General features: G+C 37.3%; 1 protein-coding gene across 9 annotated transcripts in view; it reads left to right on the plus strand.

Moving 5' to 3' along the window:
- Positions 1 to 13,527, plus strand: part of TENM2 (teneurin transmembrane protein 2) — a 1,151,751-nt gene continuing 1,138,224 nt past the window's right edge. For 5 of the 9 annotated variants that reach the window (XM_086710256.1, XM_086710437.1, XM_086710512.1 and 2 more), the window contains exon 1: positions 10 to 122. The gene's annotated coding sequence lies outside the window, so the exon portion shown is untranslated. Of the gene's footprint in view, positions 123 to 13,527 lie in introns of all 9 variants that reach the window. The other 4 variants (XM_086711354.1, XM_086710697.1, XM_086710377.1 and 1 more) reach the window with 4 other exon arrangements.

Consider the following 13,527-nt stretch of genomic DNA (forward strand, 5'->3'; position numbering starts at 1 on the left):
CAAATGAAGTCCTGAGGCTCCGAGTGTAGAAGCTGCAGATGGAGGATCTAAGAGGGATGTTCTTATCACCTCTGTAGGTGCCCGAAGCAGCGAGAAATCAGCAAACTCAAGAGGCTGAACAGGTAGCTTACCTCTCATTTCTTGTTGCTCCTGGGGATTGTTGGGGGTCTCCTTCGATTCTGTCTTTGACATCAGAACTTTAAAAAAATAAACTGAGGCGTAAGAGTTTGAGTAAAAATCAACTTAAATCGGCAGTGCCAAAGCGGAAGTGGTTAGGAGAACTTTATAGGCTGGAGTTCAGGGAGAGACTTTCACAGTCAAAAGCCTAAAGCAAGGTCAGGAAATGATTGATTGGCTACAGCTGAAAGCCTAATCAGCTGTTGGTGATTGGTTGTCCTTAGCATTTTGATTTCTTAGTGTTGAGTTATTTACAGGCTGACTTTGGTTTGCTTATGTCAGTCACCATAGCATTAGAGCCATGTCAGTCAAATGTCTTCCTTAATTAATTTAGCACTTATTTAATTAATGTAATGAATTTAGCACCTCCTTATTCCACAAGTGCAGTGTTTTTGATTTGGAAGTCATTTTTGTAAGCTGAGCAGAAACTAGAATGTCTAGAGCACTGGTATTGTCTGTTCACAATTAAGCAGGATATTTTTAAAAGTCCATAAAATGTATTATACCAGCATTTGTCTTCTAGGAAAATTATGAAAGGTTTTAAAAAATTCATTTCCTTGGTATTGGTAAGTGTGTGGTGTGGGGGAGGGGGTCACCAATCACTGACTTATGGGAATGCATAGTGCTGAGGAACTGAAGAGACTTAAAACTTTGAAACCTCTTCTTACCCATTTAACATTTTATGCTAAGAGTTATCATTGGACAGCCAGATATATTTCGAAGGATATTATCTAAGGAATCGTTTAAAATAAGGGCAATTTGAAAATAGTCATTTACATTTAAGAGTTTAATAACATCAAAATGTTGGGAGTATTATATAGCCCTAAAAAATGTATCTTTTTAAAGAACACATAAGAATATGGAAATATTTTTCAAAAGTACAAATAGCCTTATTTATTTATTTTATTTTGACAAAGATACAGATAGCAAGTCAGGGGGAGAGACAGAGAGGGGAGGAGACTGAATCTCAGGCAGGCTCCATGCTGTCAGTGCAGAGCCCAGTGTAGGGCTCAAACTCATGAACAAGGATATGATGACCTGAGCCAAGACCAAGGGTCTGATACCTAACCAAGTGAGCCACCCAGGTGCTCCGATTTTTTTTTTTTTTTTTTTAATGTACCACAGAACATTAAGAAAAAGGTGAGAGCGACATACAAGGATATGTTAATAGTGACTAGTTCTGGGGAAACGGATAACAAAACATTTGTGTTTTCTTATTTTTTCCATAGTTTTCTAACTTTCTACTATAATTTTATATTACTTAAAAAATTTTTTAACATTTATTTATTTTTGAGACAGAGAGACAGAGCATGAGTGGGGGAGGGGCAGAGAGCGAGGGAGACACAGAATCCGAAGCAGGCTTCAGGCTCTGAGCTGTCAGCACAGAGCCTGACTCGGGAGTCGAACTCATGAACCATGAGATCATGACCTGAGCCGAAGTGGGTGCTTAACCAACTGAGCCACCCAGGTGCCTCTTATATTACTTTTACAATGAGAAAGTAAATAAGGAAGAAAACAACTGAGCAGATATTAGAATGTGATACTTTTTTGGCCAGATTGAGATGCTTGTCTTGGATGTTAAGCCATCTTTTTCTTACCAAAAATGTGAATACCTTTTTTTTGAGTTTATTTATTTATTTTGAGAGAGAGGGAGGGAGAGAGTGTGTGTGTGCATGCACGCATGAGTGGGGGCAGAGAGCTAGGGAGACAGAATTGCAAGCAGGCTCAGCAATGTCAGTGCAGAGCCTAAGGCAGGGTTTGAACCCATGAACTATGAGATCATAACGTGAGCTGAAATCAAGAGTCAGAGGCCACCCAGGCACCCCCCAAAATGTGAGTATCTTATTGTTTATGAGGATTTAATATCCTCCAGAGGAAGACGGTGCTATTTACATCAATTATGGACAGTCAACATGAAGAGGAAAACTACCGTGAGAAACAAAAAACACTATTTTTTCCACTACTATTTAGATTACCTTTTCAGATTCTGTTGATGAAACATTTCTCATTTCATATAATTAATTTTAAAAATTACTAAATCTTTTTGGTCTACATTTTAGGGGAGTATGATGTATTAAATAGTATGTGTTAAAAGAAGTTTGTAAGTCTTGTTTTATAAAAGCCTCAATTACTTTGGAAGAACAAGCTGGCTTTAAAAAAAAAAAAGTGAAGCGATATGAAATTCAGAGGAAAGACTTATCATTGTAGTTATCATTGTGGGCAGAGCGCATAAGGGAAAGCATCAGAGAATGGATGGCATAGAATGAGCCGTGAATAATGGCTAGGGATTTGATAAGCTCACTGCAGAATAATAACACAGACTACTTATTGAGTGCCTATTACATACCAACTACTGAGCTAGACTTTCACTGTAGCCACTTCAAAACATTTACCACAGTGTTATCCAGGAGCTGATATCATCTCATTTTACAGATGAAGGAAAGTAAGACTCAGAGATACTAATCAACCTTTCTAAGGTTAAATAGCTAAAGAATGATGGCGGAAGGATTCAATTACCATTCTCTTCCTGCCTCTCCTCCCTCTACCCTCCCTTCTCTTCCTTCTCCTCATTGAGTCCTTGTGACAGGCATAGAATGTTATTCCATGGTCACCTCTCAAAGTGTTGGTTTCTTCTGCAAAAAATGGTGTTAAAGTGGCTTTCCCAGGGTTGCAAAGTAAATGGTGGTGCTTAGAGCTGAGGTTTGATCAGTGACTGCTCTTAAACATGCTCTATGAGCTTGAGCATGTTACTAAACTTTTTAGGGCTACGGGATCCCATGTGCAAAAGTGCTTTCTTCATGGGCTCTTGGGAAGATTCAATTACTTGTTATGTGTAAAAGTGCTTAAAACAGGGCCAGGCATACAGTAAGTACTTGATGACTACTTTTTAGATGATTATTATTAACAGCAGCAACAGTGTCATCATTATTTATGTTATTATTGTAGCTTTGTTACCAACCCCCCCCCCCCGCGAAAAACAAAAATGAGTATCACCAGTGGTACAGGAGGACGTTTCAATAACTAGTGAAACAAAACTGAGAAGTTACTCCCATGTCAACTTTATCTGACATATCCATTACTTCAAGGAGAGCATCTCAGTTTATGTCTACTCTGGCCTTAACCACTCTCTTACATTTGCTAATTTCCCTATTCTAGGAAAAAGATGGCGACTCATACTCAGAGCTTTCATTAGCTAATAGTATCTAGTTTGAAATTAGGAGCATTTGAAAAATTAAATTTATTTGACAGCTACGCTCTAATCATAGCGAATCATATGTGGGTTGTTGTTGTATTTAAGGTTTTTATAATTGACTTTTAAGATAATGTGTGTAGGAAACTAAAATTCATTAAGATAAATAAAAATATTAAGAAATAATGACAATGGTATGAGATGGTGGCCATTGGGAAGGTAATGATGGAAATAGGGTGGAAAATTCTACTCTATAGGAAGCTGGCAAACAAATGGAGTGAGCAGAGTCCAGGGAGGAACCACTGTAATCAAAATGGAGGGTTTACATAGGGAATTAGTGGGGCAGAAGGTTGGTAAAGCTCTCATTTTTCTCATTTCACTATGTGAAAAACATTTCACTATGGAGTGCTGTCCATGAGGCAGCACTGGTCTGCAGGCTATCATGGGGGATTCTCTTCTAAACCACAGCATTCATGTGAGGGCTCTAAGTGACCACTTCTCTTTGTGACTTATATTGAAGACATCTTTTTGGAATAGCCAATTTTATTCAGGCTTTCCACATTATGAATCTAATCTCCTGGAGGGCAGCAGCTGTGTCTGAATTCCTTTTACTTAAATCCTCAGTGTCTAAAGAACTGCTTGGGAGGCTATAGGTGTCCAAGAAATATTTTCTGAGTGACTGAGTAAACTCTATCCACTGAGGGTCTTTTACCAAGTTCATTTTGTTTGTGTGACTATATCTAAGAACTTTGGGATTGGTGTAGAGAGAAAAAGTGAATTAATTCAAAATTTAATTGCTATTTGACCTTCAATGAGGTCAGTAGTGGCACTGTAGAAGTGTTTTGGAGACCTGCCACTGTCAGATGAAACATCAGTAGCACAAATTGAAATATTAAATCGATTCAAGAGGCCTAAAGCACACATAGTTGTCACTCCTGGCATGACATATAAGGGGCTTTGGGAGAGGAAATGTTACTGACCACTGAATTTCCTTAAAGGACCACATCAGTTTTAATCATCAAGAACTTTCATGGATTAACAGCACTGGGGTGGAAAAACATGTCAATAGGGTAATGAAGAGCAAAAAGATGATGCTCCCACATGGTGACAGTGCTACTTTAACAAAACTCAAAGCAGGATGATTCACGAAACAATTTTGTACTATGTGTATGTGTGTTCCAAGTCAAGGCTGTCAAGGGAAATTCTTTCAGAAAAGCTACCTCCGTGCTCTAGTCCATCCCTCTAGAGCTTCCTCTTACATAAATCACATACTAAGCATCATCAATTTAGATAAGGGCATATAAAATTAGCCATTTGTAGGGTAATTCTGCTTTTGGTGTGTTTCCTAATCCAGGTATAAGAAATGGTAGTGAATTTTTGTAGGGGGAGAGGAAGGTTATAGATACTTTGTGATAAAAAATGCCACATCACACTTAACCAAATTCTTTGCACAGTGGTAAGTTTCAACTGCCATGACTACTTGGTCAAGCAGAATCCCTCTGCCTATACTGAGTAATATTTTGAAAGTATATTTGTGTAACATCCAGGATTTTGCCTCTATCTACCCATACGCTCTCCTGTTGTGGGATTGCTTCAGAGAGCCATTTTAGGTCTTTATGTATACAAAACAGATTGAGACTGTTCCCAAAATGTAGATATATTGTAAATCAGATGTTAAAATTCAGTAATAGCAACAATAGTAATAATAAATTCTGGAACTTAATAATAGCTAACATATGGCAACCACGTAATGTCATGGGCCAGCTCTGATAAGGATTACATATACATATCTCATTTGATTCACACAACACTGCATGGAACATTCCAGACTGAAACCTTCTGTACTCCCTAAGACTTTTCTTAACCAATCAGACTTAACTAAATTTTTTCTCAGTTTCCGTCTCCTGATGAAGGTGGACCCAGTCCTGAAATAGCACTTATTTCACAGTATAATTCATGGTAGCATTATATTTAGTATAAAACAGAAAGACCCAAATTTGTGTCAGTATCAGAACCCAGGCTTATATTCCATATTGTGTATGGCAACTTTCTGAATAAGTGATACTCAATGAATGTCTTGATAGGACATTCATTATAGAGGAAAAAAAGGTATTACACATACACTTTTATTTTATGCGCTGTTAGTCGCATCACCTACAACTTCTTTAACGTAAAGGCCCTAGTAGATAATTTGCCTGACTCAAATATGATACATTTATTTATTATAAAATTTATCAATTCTAGATCATGAACTCCCAATTGCTCTTTTGTATTATTGAAGGAGACCTTAAGTGATGAAGACATTTCCCTGACCTTGGAGTGACTTCAGGAGACAATTTAAAGACAAGACACAACAGCATTTAAGAAAAGCTCAACATAAATTTGAATGCACTCCAAAGAGGGAGTAGTTGTCACCGTGGTGATCTTATTCTTTCCTAGACTGAGCTCAGAATGAAAGGGGAGGAGTTTTCAAAGGAAAGATGCTGAAATAGGTGGACCAAAAACCTGGATACAATATGTAGCTCTTATTAGAAATATGGTGCTTAGCTTGAAATTTTGAACCCATGCTTGGGATCAGATACTCAAGATAATTATTGTTAAGTAGCCTGAGAAAGCCCCATTCTATTGTTAAAATATTTGTAAGTAATTAGAAAGTTATCTTGTTAATATCACTACAGTGCTAAAAAGCATTATACTCACACTGGCCTTTCTTTAACAAACATTTGGAATATTTATTATTCCTATGCAATGTGCAAAGTGCATTACATCCATTATTTCTTTTAATACCTACAAAAAATCTATGCAGTAGATACTATAATCATTCCCATTTTAAAGATATGGAAACTGAGGCAAGTGAAACAAACTGTCTTTTGACTTTTGGTTTGGATCTGATTTTAATCATTTTTTTTTTTCTTTTCAGTGAGGTTTCCTTAGGAAAAATGAGGTAAATAGTCACTTGAGCACTGACTCTTGATTTCAGCTCAGTTCATGATTCCAGGATTGTGGGATTGAGCCCTGTGTCAGGCTTGGGGCTGAGTATGGAGCCTGCTGAAGATTCATATTCTCTCTCTCTCTCTCTCTCTCTCTCTCTCTCTCTCTCTCTTTCTTTCTTTCTTTCTGTCTCTGCTATTTTTCCCCACTTGTGCATATTCCCTCTCTCTCAAAAACAAACAGATAAATAAGAACATCCTCATGGAGCTTGCTGTCTAGTGGTTTGCCTAGGTCACATAGCTAATAAGTAGCAAGTAGCTGATCTAAGAGTCAAACCAAGGTTCAAACTCACAAACCCCACCATAAATAACTAGACTCTGCATAACAAAGCATTATGTCAATATTATGATGTTAGAAGCTCTGTTTATGACTGGCCAAACCTACCGGTCAATGTTTGGATGATATAGGTAGAAAGACTACTGGCATGAGTCTGGCGTACTCACAGCTGTCATTACCGGTGTGCCCCGTTTTGATAATTCCAGGAATCAACTACCAAGAGGGTAACTTTTTTTCCTATTACATATTACCCAGAAGTCTTTCTGGACTTCTGGCAATTTCTATCAGCCACAAGTGGAGGATGATTCTCTTCTAGTTAGGCAGGGCCTTCCTCTTAAACTGAACATATGAAGCAGACATTTATCAAAACCAACCCTGGCTGCCATTGTGGTGACAGATGTCACCGCTAGACCTCCCTCAAACAATCCTGGAATGACTCTCTGGAATTCTCTGTGTGCCAACAGTCATTTTCAAACACAACAATTTTTTGCTTATGCTTTTCCCCTTGCTTTCCATGTGACCTTCATCATCTAGTTCTTTCCTCAGTTACTCTAATTTCTAATTTCTAATAATTGTGGAGAAGAATTATTTCTATTTAGAGAAATCGCTGAGACTCTGGCAAAATTACTATGTAGGTATTGTTGGTTAACATTTGGGAACATTGACCCTCTGCCTTATGGCCCCTCAGGTACTGGTATTGTTCACTTTTTAACCAAAAACAAAACAAACAAAGAAAAACAACTTCTTTTGTTTCCTTTTCAGATACTTAAGGGATTTCTAGTCAGTATCTTCATTTCCCTGAAGGAAATGCATGGGAGCCAGCTGCTAAGTGCTGGTGTTTGCATGCACCTGTTTGTTTATTTTTTAAAATGTAATTGGGAATATGCCTAGAACCATGAGTCTGTTTCTGTAGTGCACTCTAAGCAGATTTAGGCACACAGAAGACAATCACAGCCTGGTATTGTGCATTTCCTGCATGCATAGTTCTCTATTTGGCATTTTGCAAAGATACAATGATCAGAAATGCCTGGAACACAAACTTTAAATGGGGAGATGAGGTACTAAAAAGTAACCAAAAACATTAACTCCATATCAGGGATTGCAACACTCTTTATCATTGGCTTTTAATACTGGCTATACTTTCATATCATCTAGGAAACTTTGAAACACACACACTCAGCCTGGTATCTACCACTAGTGATTGTGATTTAATTGGTTGGGGGTGTGGCCTACATACTGATATTTGGCAGAAGCTATGCAGGCAATATTATGTAACTGGCCCTAGAACCATCTCAAGGCCTGCCTTTCCCAGGTCATCTCTGGGTATCTGCCTCCATACTCCTTTGTTGCAGTCAACTGTTCTGCTTTCTCTTTGAGCATACAAAGCTCATTCCTTCTTGATAACCTTAGTTGTATCTTTTCCCTTCTACAGAAATGCTCATTACCTAGATCTTTGCATGGCCACTTCATTTGTGCCATTTAGCTCTCAGCTTCCATGTCATCGTTTTGGAATCTATATGAGCAGACTTTCTGGAACTGTGCATTGCTGAATGACGGTGGCCATAAACAGGGGCACCATCTTTCCTATCAATATTTTCTCCAATTTCTCTCAAATCAACTGGTTTTGTTTTTTTATTTTCAAAGTTACTAAAGGAAACCAACTTGTTTATTTAATTAATTAATTTAATCAATCTTGAATCATTGAAAGGTAGGGACCAAGAGAGCAGGGTCTTTCTCTGCCTTCAGTTCAGTATTGTATTTATGGTACCTAGAATAGTACCTCGCACCCAGTAAACATTTGTTAAATGAATGGTCTGTGTGTGGTACATGGAGCTGAGAATCTCTGCTATAAGGCAGTGCTGTAAGGTAGTTGAAGTTCATCAGGAAATGTTAACGGCTGAGGTAAGGTTCTGAGTGGATTTCAAATAAAGAGAGTGGTCCTGACAAGATGTTGGAAGGCTGCTCTTTGTAAGGGAGATAATCTCTCTTAGATGCTGAAGCAAGTCGTCTCAGAATACAGCAAGCTTGTTACCTTGGCGAGGATGAACAAGTGATGATTAAAATTAGCTTGATCTCATGATCTGATATAATCATCCAAACTGAACACAAAATTTGGAAATAGATCACAATTGATATCTAATGCAAATATTTCTAAATGATATTATCATAACTGGTGGAGAGCCTGCAGTGTCCCTAGTTCTCATGAAAACTTTGAAAGCTGTATCTTGATTTTTAATTAATATGCTGAGAAAAGTGAGAAGCAGTTAATGATGATAATAATAGATAACTTCTAGTATTTATTGAGTGCATCTCAGTGCTGGGCATTGGACTACATATTTATATTTGTGATACAATTTTAACTCTCACAACAAACTTAGGAGGTGATTAATATCCACAATTTACTACCAACAAAACTGAGACTTAAGAAAGCCAAGCAATTCACAGAAGTCTCATCCCATTTAAGTGGTTGAAATGTAATTTGAACCCAGAATCATGAACCCCAAAGCTGTTACAGTCACCTAAAATGCTGCACTGCTCAATTTGTGACCTTGATGATGGTCTGTCTTCAATACTAATTGCATTTTACTAAGTTAGAATTTCAATAGAAAGTACAGAAAGCTTTCAGATTACAAATTCTTATAAACTTTTTATTTTTTGAAGTCCAGCGTTTGCAGCTGAAAATATGTTTTCACAAAGGAAGAGTGTTAGGAGATATCATCAGGTCACTGAGTCCAAACTTTGTAAAACTTGGAATATTTTCTTAAGAAAAAGAAAGTACTTTTATCTTGCACATTGTTTTCTATATTAAGGGTGATTAAAAATTTTTTCTAATGTTTTCTGTTTATTTTTGAGAGAGAGAGAGTATGAGCTGGGCAGGGACAGGGAGAGAGGGAGACAGAATCCACAAAGCAGACTCCAGACTCTGAGCTGCCAGCACAGAGCCTGACAGGGGGCTCAAACCTGTGACTCATGATATCATGACCTGAGCTGAAGTTGGATGCCCAACAGACTGAGCCACCCAGGCGCCCCAAGGGTGGTTTTTAATTATGGCAATAGCATGTAACATTTAAAAAGTACGTTAAGAATTTGCCTATGTTTTAATGTTATGCTAATATTTAAGCAAAATATTACTACCAAGAAAGGCTCAAAAAGTGCTCAATTTTTAGCTAATACTTAAATTGAATGCTGATGCCTGGTTAATGATTTAATTAGAGCCAGTAAAAAAAGATGTTTGGGTGATTTTAGATGGATGCCAAAGGAGATTAGGGATTCTTTCAAAGAATTTAGGTGGATTGCAATTATTTTTATTACATGTGATTTCATTTCAAACTGGATTTTTTTTTTTTCTTTTTGTGTGACGGTATCATTCCTCTTCAAGCATTGTGATAGAACAAGTGAGATTATGGGAGGGTTTGAACAGGATGTGCGTGTCCAGGGCATGTGGAAATGGAAGTACATTTGGTGTATTGTGGAGCATCAGACATTGAAGATAGAGGAGGAGGGATGAACATGGAAAGGATTTTAAAAGAAAAAAATTGCTTGGGTTAGGTCCAGTGGCCAACTACTTTGGTTTGGATCAGTTGTTTTCCAGTGTGTGGACAGCTGGCCAAGGGTCTGCAGGTGAGATTGGAGCTAGGTGAAGAGAAGGCATGAGCTGTCTCAACTCCACACAGGAGCTTGTCTGCAAGGCCCCTGTGTTTCTAACTCAGGGGAGGGGCTGCTTTCTCTTTAGTCATAGAGGATTGACAGATTATATAAAAAGGCAATTCCTGTTGAATTCAGGTACCAGTACAAAGAAAGTACCAGTTCCTGATAATCAGCCTCAATTGATATTGAGTGCACAGGTGGGCCTATTTTTCTTTTTTTTAATGATTTATTACTGTCAGAGAAGAACGGTAATAAACCATTCTAATGTATTTCCTTTAAAAAGTGGAGCTACTGCTGGTTTGTTTTTAAAACAAATAGTTAATTCAAAACCAACAGAATTCTCCTTTTTAAAAAAAGATGGTAGTTGCTTATTTACTTCATTTCAAAGGTTTTTTTTTTTTTTTTTAATTCAGTCTCCCTAGCAACAGAGACATCTGTCTCTATTCTCTTAGTCATTAAAGCCAAAGAAAGTAGCTGCTTCAAAAATAATAAAGGCAATTTCTATGAATTGGGTAACTGTTAATTGTTGCCAAGAAATCTTAGTGAGATAATGAGGCATACAGCAATTGACAAAGATCTTTTCATTGATGTATGAGCTTCCAGCTAGCCCATGGTGGTTAGCTAATATATACAGTACCATCGATGAGGTATTGTGTGATTCACTATGTAACGCACATAGAGAAGTGATCTTTACTCTTTCTGATTTCTTTCAGAAGTATGCCTTGCTGTGATTTTTCTGATTGCTTAGTAACTAATCATAACTCATGATTCTAGAGAATGTATTTGCCCATTACATTTCATGAAAGTAGAAAGGTTTGAAGCATTCACAATGGAGATCAATGCGACAAATAGTATAGTAGTCGGTGGTGGTATTAAAACACAATATACTTTTTATTTGGGTTGTAGATTCTGCAAAACCATTTGAGTGAAAATACTTAAAATTGCACTCGATTCTAAAATGTATATTGGCATTTGTGCTAAAACTGTTTGCAGGCCCCTTATAATGAAACCCCAATCACCCTCTACAATAGCTTCGCTAATAAACACAAAACAGTTTGTCAACGCTTTCTGCTTTCCCAGCAGCCAAGGAAGCAAATTATATTAAGTCAGTATTTTTCATTATTGGCCCTGTGTTTGGCACATGCCTGGCTGTATGTGAAACTACTGTTAAATGGGTAATAACAGAAGGAGAAACCAAGCGTATAAAAACAGCTTTTTGTGATTTTTTTTTTAAATCAGGAAATATGCCTCCGATAACCAGATGTGGAATAGCTCATCGTGTTATTGGCCCCATAAGCCTATTTTAGTTTCTTAAAGGGGGTTGGGGAGGGAGGATTACAAATGAGAGTATAAAAAATGCTGAATCTTGTTTCAAAATTTGGATGTTTATAAAATTTACATATGCATGGATAACTATCAAGGAAAATATAATGGATATTAAATGTATATCAATTTTAGTAGAAACATGAATACAAATTTTGCTTCTATTGGCGGATGTGTGGTGTACTTATAGTACAGATAAGAAACAGAAACTAAAACGTGGTTTTAACCTCACAATGACATTTATTTCATGTCAAACTGTAGGTATATATAGTTTGGTACATCATACAAGTAATTAAGGCATTGCTGGTTGGAAATTGGGTAAGATCTTGGAATAAAAATGTAGACATAGTTAAGCAAATCTTTTTAGATTTGGGATATTTTTATCATTTGTGAAGTATTTTCTTTAAAAATCCTCTAAATACAGATATTTCTAGTAAATGCTTGTGAATATAAATGAATAAAAGACATTATCTTGTATAAATTACAGTATTCATCTGCATAATTTCGCACCGTTAAGGTGACAAACTGTTAATTTCCTTTCAAGATGCCTTTAATATAATGAAAGTAGAAAGAATTTTCCCAACAACCAAGTAGAAATAGACTTGACTAGCTGTTGGTGACTTTTTATCAAAAGTTTAAAAAATTCAGTGTAAAGAAAATCTTGGCACTTGATGTAGCATTTATAACATACTCTGGAGGATCTCAAAGTTACAGTACTGGCTTTGTTGATCAAGTTGTAGCATATTGTCTATCAGCATGTCACTTAACAGCAGGTGGAGGCCTTGAAATGAATATTTGCCTCACACAATGGCCATGTACAGCACTTATCTCTTTCTCCAGATGAGAGGTTAGGAAGCTGTGGCCTATGGACCACATTTGACCCACTGTCTGGTTTTAAACAGTCTGTGAACTGAGAATTAATTTTTTACATATTTTTCAATCATGGGGGGAAAAATCGAAGAAAAATAGTTTGTAAAATGTGAAAATTATACAGAATTAATATTCTGTGGGGTTTTATTGGGACAAAGCACACCCACTTGTGTACATATAGGATGTGGCTTCTCTTTTGCTCCAGCCATAGAGTAGTTGTGGCAGAAATGCTTGGGGGTACAGAACCTAAAGTAGTGACTTTGTGGCCCTTTCAAGAAAATGTTTGCTGATATCTGCTCTAGATTTAGGTTATAGCATCAGAGTGAATCCAACAAAATGTGACTAATAAAACATGTTCTAACGGCTAATAAATGCAGTTAACATTTTATGAGAACCTGGTTTCCCCAGGGAGTGTGCTAAATATTTTGTGTGGCTCTTCCCCCTGAATTCATACACCGGCTCTGCCAGGTGGATACTGCAATCATTCCCATTTAATAGACGAGAAAACAAACCTAAAGGAAAGGCTTGCACATAGCCACACAAACAAGAAGTGAGGGAGCTAGGATTTGGAACTAGGTTTGTCTGAGGGCAAAAGTCATATTTTAACAAAGGCACTAGAGTCATCTCTAAAATTAGGATCCCTTACAGATGAATGCCAAAAAAAGAAGCACTTCTTTGGGGGGGGGGGGGGGGGGGACAACAACAAAGGAAATGAGCAGACATTTCCTTAACAAAGAAATACAAATTCTTTCTTAGATAGCTGTTAATTTAGGGAGGGAGGTGAGTGAAATGATTGAAGCTCTATGTGGTTTTCGGACTTGCAACCCGAGATTTGGATTTCCTTTCCCCACAAATTACGGTTAATGATTTGGCAGGGTCTCCAGAGTTTCTGAAACACAACCTTCAGGCCACCATTCTGGCATTTCCGCTGGCTGGAGCATAATTGTGTGGCTACCACAAGATTGGGAGAACTGTGTTACTCTAGTGGACTTTTCTACGAAAGATAATTCACTGGGAAAATCAAAACGTTGTTATGACAAGGAGAAAGAGCA

The sequence above is a fragment of the Puma concolor genome, chromosome A1 (assembly GCF_028749965.1).
Source record: "Puma concolor isolate L17-30 chromosome A1, mPumCon1.1.hap2, whole genome shotgun sequence".
Lineage (NCBI taxonomy): Eukaryota > Metazoa > Chordata > Mammalia > Carnivora > Felidae > Puma > Puma concolor.